Genomic DNA, 8,698 nt, shown 5'->3' with positions numbered 1-8,698 from the left:
ACACACACACACACACACACACACACACACACACACACGAATCACTTCTTTAGTGTGTGGAAATGGATAGCACTTTTTCTGCCTCAACTGTTACCCAAACAAGATGAGGGTGGAGAGAGGAAGCCCAGCGGCCCCGGAGCCTCCTGCAGTCGAAGGCAGATCACGAAAGCAACCCCATTTCTGAAGGCCTGGTCGGTCTTTGAATTCTAGCAGAGGACATACGGGGACCTGCGCAGCCTGGTGCACTCGTCCCCTCCCTCGGGCGAGGGACCCGACTGGGATGGAGCAGGGATCTGCCAGCCGCCTGTCCCTGTGGGGGGAGAATGCACCATGGGAGGAAAACCTCAAGTCATTGGTTTTGGAGCTTCAAACACGATCTTGTGGCTTTGGGTTTTCTTACAAGAATCAGAAAACTAAATACACTTTATTTATATGTAGGTGCAGAAACCATCGAACTGCATTAGAAAATGGCAATCTCGGGAGAGTGTGGGAGGGTGGACAGCATCGCTGTCTGTGTGCCCAGGGCCACCGGCCTGAGCACTGAGTCACTGAGGTGCCATTCAGGTGAGGTGGGCGGAGTCCTGACTCTACCCTTCTAGACGGCAACGAACAAATCTGCCCAGGTTTGAGGAGAGGGGAGCTCTAGGTCTCTCTGTCGGGGTGGCCAAGCAACCAAGGTGCCAGGTAACTCGAATGCCTGGAAGTGGAGACAGGACTCTGTCGTCTAACCTAGCGGGGCTCATGCTTTACTGAGAGCAGGTCGTCCCCGTGTGGGAGCTGCTGGGGGCGGGTAGGGGAGCAGGAGTGAGGAGAACCCAAGCCCTCCGTACGGCAGCCCGTCCACATACGTTATCTCTCCAGTCTTTAATTTGCTCTTGGCAGACAGGGCCCATGGTGTTTCGGAATAAAAGATGAAAAAGGAAATGAAGCTAAGAAAGATGAGGTGACTCACCCAGAAGCAGGAGGGCGTGCTGCAGAGGAGCAGGGGGCAGCAGCTCTGCGCTTTGATTTTGAAAGTGAGTCCGCTGCCCTTCAGGAATCCGGAGAGAACCGGTTTTTCTGACTTTCAAGTCCCTTCTGAGACCTTTGATGACAAAATCTGAACCGTTCTTGCAAAATCAGAAGATCTCAGAGGGTCAACAGCAGGGGTTCTCAACCGGGGAGAATTTTGCTCTCTGGGGCACATTCTGCACTGTTTGGAGAGTTTTTTTGGCTGTCACACCGGGGGCAGGGGGTGTGGGCTTCTCCTGGCATTTAGTAGGTAGAAGCCAGGGATGCCTCTAAACATCCTACGTTGCGCAGGACAGACCTCACAACAAAGAATAATTTGTCCCAAGATGTCATACAGGTTGACAGAAGTTGAAAAACTGGTCTATTGGCATAAAGAAGTCAAACCTTGTAACTATTTCAACAATTTTTAAGCAATGTTAAAAATCTTTAAGGGGAGCATGCCCCCTGTAGCTGCCTCGTATCACCAAATTAAATTTTCTGTGTCTCTTGGTGAAAAGTATACTCCTGTTAGTGCCTGTCATTGGATACATTATTGACCAAATTAGTGTACTCTCAATAGCATCTGCCCAAAGAAGAATTCCTTGTTTTGCTACAAATTTATGCAACATGATGAAGGTGAAGCTCTGCAAGATACAGATGCCAACCGGCAGCAACCTGCATCGCCCAGCCAGAGAAACGACGGGAGGCACAGACACCGGGGCACTTCTTGGGCCGGAAGCACACGGACTTTGAAAACACTGAAACCTTAAATGTTAGTAACTGTTCGGGGCTCTGATGAAATGATGTTCCCAGAGTGCTCCGGGCTTAGGGATTTTAACATCACTTCTCCAGGGCAGCTGGTTCATCGTCATTCTCCATTTATCCCAGACGCGGAAACCCACAGGGACTCACGAGGGATGGCCGCACAGTGACAGCTCATCCCCCCAGATGAAAAAGGAGATGTTTGTGACGCGGCTCGGCGCTCTGGGGCATTCTTACATCTGGCAACGCTGGAAACCACAAGTCAAACACGGAATAACTCAACTAGCTAACAAAGAAATGATCAAGAAAGACTCTGGAAGCCTAATCGCATCATTTCGTTTCTCTTCCTCTTGCTGTTCCATTCCAAAATTTTCACTAATTCTCAAAGTACAGTTTGAGAAGAATATATACAGATTAATCCTCAAACCAATAGCTTAAGCTCCTCTAAAGCTATTTTGTCTTCAGTATTATAAACTATCTTTGAAACAACATTAATTAAAACTTGAAAAAAAAACACAAATCACTCCTAATCCCACAGTTCCAGGAATTCAAATGATAGACACCGAAGGCACAAGGAGCGGAGAGTTGAGCCTGTGGCCGGAGCGGGCGCAGCCTGTGGGGGTCCCCACTCAGCCACGGTTGGCTGTGGACATGCAGGGACGTTGATTGTCTAGAAATCCAGATTCTTATGCAAGACCTCCTGATTTTTAAATGTTGGCTTATATTTTGTAAGCACTGTGCTAGCTAAATAAAACACATCTGCCAGTTAAATGCAAGTGATGGGCCACCAGTTAAAAACCTTTGGTCTATAATTTGCCATCCAAACAAGGTGAACGGAAGAAATTGGTGTGAGTCTGTGTATTTTACACTTTTAATAATTAGAACATGTTTGAAGGAATATTCTCAATAATATTAATGGGTCTTAGCCTTTGAACTTATTAAGAGAATATTGAAATAATAAGGTAGCTAAAGAAAAGATGTCGGTGAATCAAAACTCCTTACCATATATTTTTACCGGGAAAACATGTCTCAATCCACCGTAGTTGCATGCATATAATTAAAAACTCATCTTCACCAAGAGGATCTATTAGTAATGTAAGTGTATATCAACAGAGGATGAAATCGAGAAGCTTCTCGGGCAAGCACAAAATCACCGTAATCACAGGGCCAGGGCTCCTGGTGCCAACACAACTGGAAAGAACACCTTTGAAGGATCATTAAGTTATTAAGAATAACAAAAATCCCTTTTTAATGCTCTAGCTGTAGGAATTAAGTCACAGTCCGTTTCGGAAGTGCATATAACTGCTGAGAAGGCACGGGGCACCGAGAGCCCATCCGCACGGCGGGGGACGAGGCTGGCCGTCTCAGGCACGCGTCTGCCGTAACCTAGAGTTCTAAGTTTATTTGTTCATAACTCAAGCTCACTCACGTGCTGACATTTACCTGTTCGTCACTCTTCAAGCTCCTCAATGTCCTAACCCCTGGGAATGTAGACACGAAGAAAGCAGACGTGGCCCTGCCCCAGAGGGCGCGTGGTCTGGGAGAGGAGAAGCGCGATAAACGTAAGTATCCGCGTGTCTCTACAGTTGTGAAAAAGTGGTACACACAATGAAGGCACCAAGCAGCCTGTGAAAACGCCTGCGGGTCCCGTCCCCGTAAGCAACCTGAGCGTGAGCGAAGGCAAGACAGCGCGCTGCGGGGCTGTGACGTGCACCCAACTCGCAGCCCAGGGCTCTCGGCCGCAGCTGTTCGGGGCGCAGCTCCTTGGTGGGGAGAAGCTTGGGAGTGCGAAGGCGAAGGTCTGATTACGCATTGATTAGACGCCGTCGTTGAAAGCAATCACACCATTGGAAGGAGGTGACTTGCAGCCACACTGAGAAGGATCCAGGACACCCCCGTCGGATGGTCTCAGGACCCTCCCTTTCACGGCGGTGGCATCGCACTGCAGGTGCGGAGGCAGCGTGACTGTGACCCTTGCTCCCAGCCCCGTTAAGTCCCACCATAGACCGGTGTTTTAGAATAGACTGCTCGGCCCCAGGGGTCTTGGAGGTCATCCCCCACCCCCAAACTCTAGGACGAGGCAACCTCCATGCACCCCCAGGTGATTTATGAAGTTCCTGTTCTTCCGAGGCAGTTTCCTCTCGAGATAATGATCTCCCATCACCGAAACGACTTGCCGTTGAAGACGCGCAGACAGCTGACCCTGAGCGCGAAACAGGAGCGCGCCCAGATGAAGACTCCTTTCTGCTTCCTGCTGTGCGCGCTTCGAGCTGGGGATCGCTGATGGCGTGCTGCCGAGTGTCAGACGCCTGGCATCTCCTGGCGCCTGTGAGGGACTGAGACGCGGAGTTCTTTCTGTAACTCCTCCGTTTTCTTCGTGAGTGGGAGCGAGAATTAGGCTGTGTGGTTTTCACAAGCAACAGGGACCTTAAGCAAGAATCCAGCTGCTTCCTCCCTGGCCTGTTCTGTCGCCAGTCCCAGCAGGGTCCTCGTGGGGCTGCCAGGGAACACGCGGGTCGCAGCTTCTGGGGCCACCGCCACAGCCAACTGTGGACGGCAGGAAGGCTGAGGAAGGCGCGGCAAAGACTGGCAGCTGCTGCAGATTTGCACGCACCTCCGGAACACCCTCCATCCACACAGCTGGAGGGAGGTGACATCTGTGACATCTGTGATGGAAAAACATGGGAGCTGGAGGCCAAACACTGGGCTATTCCTTCTCCTTATCAGTACCATGGGGGAAAACAGGCTGTAGACAAGACTCAGTGAGACGATCCAAGTCAGGTGCTTCCCAGAGTTCCTGGCACATAGTAAATGCTCAATAAATTTCATCACAACTGTGATTCCCGACTCACCAATCACTTAACTTCTCTAAGTCTTTCCTCATCAAAAGCAAAGAGATTGGGCTGGGTCATCTCTAAATGTCTTTCTGGCTCCAAAACTCTATAACTTGAAGACAAGAGCCTATTTCAAGGACCTTCAGAACAGAAATCTCTTTTGAAATTATAGGAGCCCACCCCCCTGCAAGGATCCCAAGCTCCGGAATAAGATGGGGACAGGGCTGGGATTCAAACAGCTTCATTCGTTGCCAAGGTTTGACACAACCCCAGACTCACGTGGGATCATAAAGTATCTCGGACAATGCAGGTAGCAGAAAGCATCTACTGGTCCTGCATTCACCAAGCAAGAAAAATGAGTAATTCGTAATTTGTCACACTTGCATAGATGATAATTTTTATCTTTTATAACACTTAGTCATTCTTAGAGACTTCTGCATGCTAGATACCATAGTAGGTGCTCTCTCTATATTTGCTTTAATCCTTCCAATAATTCTGCCAGGCAGATTTTTATAGATGAGGAAACGAGGCTCAGAAAGGGCAAGCATCTTGCCCAAGGACACAGAGCTATTCCCTCCACACGCAGCCTGCAATTGCACTCAGGCCTGTGAAGCTCCAAAGCGACTCTCTTTCCACCAAGCCACGTGCCTCGAGTGCTTGCCGGGTGCTTTTGCAGGAGGACATTTCATTAACGTGCACTAAACAGCAACGCACTGGCCGCTTCCATCCAGCTCCCTGAGGGCGGGTACGGGTGACGGGCACCACGCCCCCCCGAGCCGCAGGGCAGCACGGTCTGCTCAGACCTGTCACGGGGGCAGCCGCCCTGGGGAGCAGTCATCGTCACGCAGTGAGCAGGGAGCCCGGCGATGTCGCCTGTGCACCGAGGAGAAGCCACTCTCGAATTTCTACCCCACGTAGCTTCTCACGGCTAGAAAAACCAAGGCTGGCCGGGCGCGGTGGCTCACGCCTGTAATCCTAGCTCTCTGGGAGGCCGAGGCGGGCGGATTGTTTGAGCTCAGGAGTTCGAAACCAGCCTGAGCAAGAGCGAGACCCCATCTCTACTAAAAATAGAAAGAAATTAATTGGACAACTAAAACTATATAGACAAAATTAGCCGGGCATGGTGGCGCATGCCTGTAATCCCAGCTACTCGGGAGGCTGAGGCAGGAGGATCGCTTGAGCCCAGGAGTTTGAGGTTGCTGTGAGCTAGGATGACGCCACGGCACTCTAGCCGGGGCAACACAGTGAGACTCTGTCTCAAAAAAAAAAAAAAAAACCAAGGCTTCCCAGTATCACCCACCGCCGAAGAGAAAAGCGCCCCAAGGCCCTGGAAGACAGACAGCCCACAGGAAGGTCTACTCAGGGTCAGGCTTCCCAGGACCAAGGACACGGGGTGCACGGAGAGGAGAGAGTCGCCGCTGTGAAAGGCTTTCCAGGCCTCCTCTCTGAGCAGAAGCCCACGGCTCCCACACCGGCAGGGGGCGCTCGCTGCCGGGGGCCCTGCCCAGGTGATGCCGCCCCACGCAGGCGACTCCGCCCGGCCCTCCTCGCTCAGAACCTCACCCTCCTTCCGGTGTGCGGCCTCGCACCGCTCTGCCACCTTCCCAGCTCCGGTCATCGTCCGACTCTTCCGCAAACTCCCGACTGACCACATCTTTAGGAAGCTCCTCTCGTGTGGCACTGAGGTCCTCTGCCCACACAGGTGTCACCAGCTGGGTCTTGCAGGCGAGCCAGCTGCGGCTCAGAGAGGGAGCAGTCTGCCCCCGGCCCCAGAGCAAGCAAGTGCTAGAAGTGGGCTCGCAGCCCGTGACCGTGGGCCGCATGCAGCTGCCTCACTTCCAGACCAAGCATGAACAGATGCAAACACGTGAGAAGCTAAACAGTTAAAAAAAAAGAAAGGCAATTTGAAATCAGAGGCATGCCGCAGGCTTGACCCAGTGCTGCCCTGAGATTCCCGAGAGGCTGGGTGTCCAGCAACAGAGGGGATTCAGGGCCTGGGGTGGCACTGGGGTTACTTGGAGGGTTTGCTTCTTAGAAAAGGGATCTCGTCTTCATCTCTGTCCCCGTGGTGTTGCAGATGAAGTCCTGTGGCTCCAGGTTTGAGAAGGCGCAGGTGTTCCCTCTTCTGTCCCACCCTCCCTCCCAGCCCCCGCTGTGCCGTGTACGGGTTGCGCATCACACGCGTTGGCACGCAAATGCTCCCCAGTGGTTTCCTCTCTGTCGATTTGGTCCCACTTAGATTGTTAGGTAACTTGATTTCAGAGACCGTATTTTATGTATTTTAAAAGTTACGGTGCTCAGTGCCTAGTAACTGCAACTAACCAGTAGACCATTTTGTCAAACTGCCTTAAGCCAACATCTACCAAATTCTGTCCCATATACAAACATGTGTTAGCAAGTCTCTTTGAGTTTGCTGCGGCCTGATGAGGTTCCTACATTCTGTCCTTTCGGAGACTTCAGCAGCACACTGCAGGGGTGGGACACTCTCAGGCCTCGCACATCAGCTGACTTTCCAGCGGCATCAGGAAACAGAATCCCTGTGAGCTTGGGGGCATGGGGTACAGGGCCCACCACAGGCTGGGCGAGGGTGCTCCCCCAAGGGGCGAGGCCCATGGCCTCACCTTACGCTTACGGTCCTTTCCTGCACCCGTAGAATCTCTCCAGCTAGCGCGTATCTTGACCACCACTCATTCAACCAGGGAAGCTGATTTTTAACATTCCTTATTGCTAGCTAAATAATAAGCTCTCGGGTGCAGATTTGGACGGCGGCATTTGAAAGACTTCTCTAGAGCAGGGGTTGGCAAGCTTTTTCTGTAAATGATCAGATCGTAAATAGTTTAGCTTTGCAAGGCATGTGGTCTCTGTTGCAACTAGCCAACTCTACCACTGTAGAAGAAAAGCAGTCTTAGACAATATGTAAATAAGTGGCCTGGTTGTGTTCCAATAAAGCGGGCTCGCCAACCCCGCTCTGCAGTGTAGACGCTTGATTGAGATCTTTCAAAAGTTAACCAGTGTAAATTACAGATTAGAGTACTTCAAAAGTTAACTAATTGCCCCTAGATGTAGTTCTTAGGCACACATACCCACAAATCACAGTGGGGTACTGCGGGATACTGAGTAAACCGCGGAGGGCAGAGCAGCGATGCGCTACAACAGATAAGATTGATTGAACACTCGCCATGTGCTGGCTAAAGCGCTTCAGAGGACTTGCTCTTTTAAACTGTGCAACAATCACCTGAAATAGGTACTACTGTTTATTACTGCTATTTTACAGATGAGGAAACTGAGGCTCCAGCAGTGGCAACTGGCTTGCCCGGTGTTACAGGGTCAGGAGGGGTCACGTTAGACAGGCTGCGGAGTCCACATGCAGGCTGCCCCCACGTGGCAGGCGAAAGCTGGGATCTGGCTCCCTGCCCCTCCTCGCACTGGCTGTGGGACTGTGGGACTCACACTGAGTCTCATTTTCCTCGTCTTCAAAACGGGGATGGTCGTGGCTCTTTGGGGGAGCTTTTGAGTGTGTCATATAATACACACGAAAACGCCCGGTGCTGAGCCAGGCAGCCGGTGTAAGTACGAGCCCATTGAACCTGGCTTGTTTCACAGCTTTATTGATACATACAGCCGTCCCCCGTACCCACGGTTTGAGTTACCTGCAGTCGACCACGGTTTGGAAATAGGTGAGTACAGCACGACAAGACATTCAGAGAGAGAGAGACCCATTCATGTAACTTTTATTACAGTATATTGTTATAATTGTTCTATTTTATGATTAGTTACTGTTTTTAATCTCTTACTGTGCCTAATTTATAAACTAAACTTTATCACAGGTATGTTTGTATAGGAAAAAACACAGTGTACAGTTCGATATTATCCTCAGTTTCGGGAACTCACCGGGGGTCTTGGATCGTGCCCCCACAGATAAGAGGAGGCTCCTGCAATTCACCCACCGCACAAAGCACACAACGAACGGTCGTCAGTGTCTTTGCGCAGGCGCGCAGCCGTCACCACAGCCGATTTCGGGGTCCGCCCGTCACACCAGAGGGAAACTCTGTTCCCTTTAGTGGTGAGGCCCCCGTCCGCTCCGACACCTTAACCCCAGCCCGAGGAAACAA

Source organism: Propithecus coquereli, unplaced genomic scaffold (assembly GCF_000956105.1).
Source record: "Propithecus coquereli isolate 6110/MARCELLA unplaced genomic scaffold, Pcoq_1.0 Scaffold354, whole genome shotgun sequence".
NCBI lineage: Eukaryota > Metazoa > Chordata > Mammalia > Primates > Indriidae > Propithecus > Propithecus coquereli.
The sequence above is the reverse complement of the archived record's forward strand: the minus strand, read 5'-3'. Positions refer to the sequence as shown.